Source organism: Chrysochloris asiatica, unplaced genomic scaffold (genome assembly GCF_000296735.1).
Source record: "Chrysochloris asiatica unplaced genomic scaffold, ChrAsi1.0 scaffold00004, whole genome shotgun sequence".
NCBI lineage: Eukaryota > Metazoa > Chordata > Mammalia > Afrosoricida > Chrysochloridae > Chrysochloris > Chrysochloris asiatica.
The window spans coordinates 28188288-28189866 of record NW_006408522.1 but is presented as its reverse complement, the minus strand read 5'-3'; positions in this window follow the sequence as shown (position 1 = coordinate 28189866).

Here is a 1579-nt window from a genome sequence, read left to right as displayed (position 1 = left end):
CAGCCAAAACCAGGTCAGAGGCAGACTGTGGAACAGACCATCAATTGTCCATATGCATGCTGAAGCTGAAGAAAATTAAAACACATGCAGACACATGACCTTTTTATACATCTCCCCTGAATTTAGAGAACATCTCAAGAAGAGATTTGATGCATAGGGCAGTAATGATGGAAGGCCAGAGGAGCTATGGGATGACACCAAGATCATCATGCAGGAAGAAAGCAAAAGATCATTAAGAAGAAAAGAAAGAAGGAAACTACCAAAATAGATGTAAGAAAAGACTCTGAAACTTGCTCTCCACCATAGAGATGCTAAAGCAAACTGATAAAATTAGCAAAAGAGGTAAACATGATATTTCTAAGGACGGCTTGAGAAGACAACGTCAAATATTATAAAGAAATGTGCAAAGACTGTGACTTAAAAAACCAAAGGGTAAAACATGCTCATTATTTCTCAAGGTGAAAGAACTGAAGAAAAAATTTCAAGCTTTGACTTGTAATATTGAGGGACTCAATAGGAAAATATTGAATAATGCAGAAAGCATCAAAAGAAGATGGTAGGAATACACAGAGTCACTGTACAAAATAGAAATGAACGATGTTTAAACATTTCAAGAGGTAGCATATGATCAAGAGCCACAGATATTGAAGGAAGAAGTCCAAGGTATACTGAAGACATTGGCAAAGAACAAGGCCCCAGGAATTGATGGGATACAAATGGAAATCTTTCAACAAACTGATGCAGTACTGGAAGCACTCATCTATGCCATGAAATTTGGAAAACAGCTACCTGGCCAACTGATTGTAAGAGATCCATATTTGTGCCCATTCCAAAGAGAAGTGACCCAACGGAATATAGAAATCATCAGACAATATCATTAACACCACAGGCAAATAAATTTTGCTCAAGGTAATTTTTAAATGGCTGCAACGGTACATTGGCAGGGAACTGCCAGAGACTCAGGTGAGACTCAGACAAGTACTTGAAATGAAGCATATCATTGCTGACGTCAGATGGATCTTGTCTGAAAGCAGAGAATACCAGAAAGACGTTTACCTGTGTTTTATTGACTATGCAAAGGCTTTCGACTATGTGGATCAATACAAACTATAGACAACATTATGGAAAATAAGCATTCTGGAACACTTAAGTGTGTTCATGAGGAAACTGCATAGACAAAGAGGCAGTCCTTAGAACAGAACACGGAAACACTGAATGATTTAAAATCAGGAAAGGTATGCATTAGCTTTGTAATATTTCACTATACTTATTCAATCTGTATGATGAGAATCTGGGTTACATGAAGAAGATGACATCCGGATTGAAGGAGAATTCATCAGCAACCTACACTATGCAGATGATGCTATCTTGCTTGCTGAAAACAAAGAGTACTTAAAATGTTTGCTGATGAAGATCAAAGATAACAGCCTTTTATATTGGTTTTACCTCAATGTTAAGGAAAAAAAAAAAACACATCACCACTGGACCAATAATTAACATCATAATAAATGGAGAAAATAAATCAAGTTGTCAAAGACGTCATTTTGCTTGGACCCACCATCAACACTCATGGAAGCAA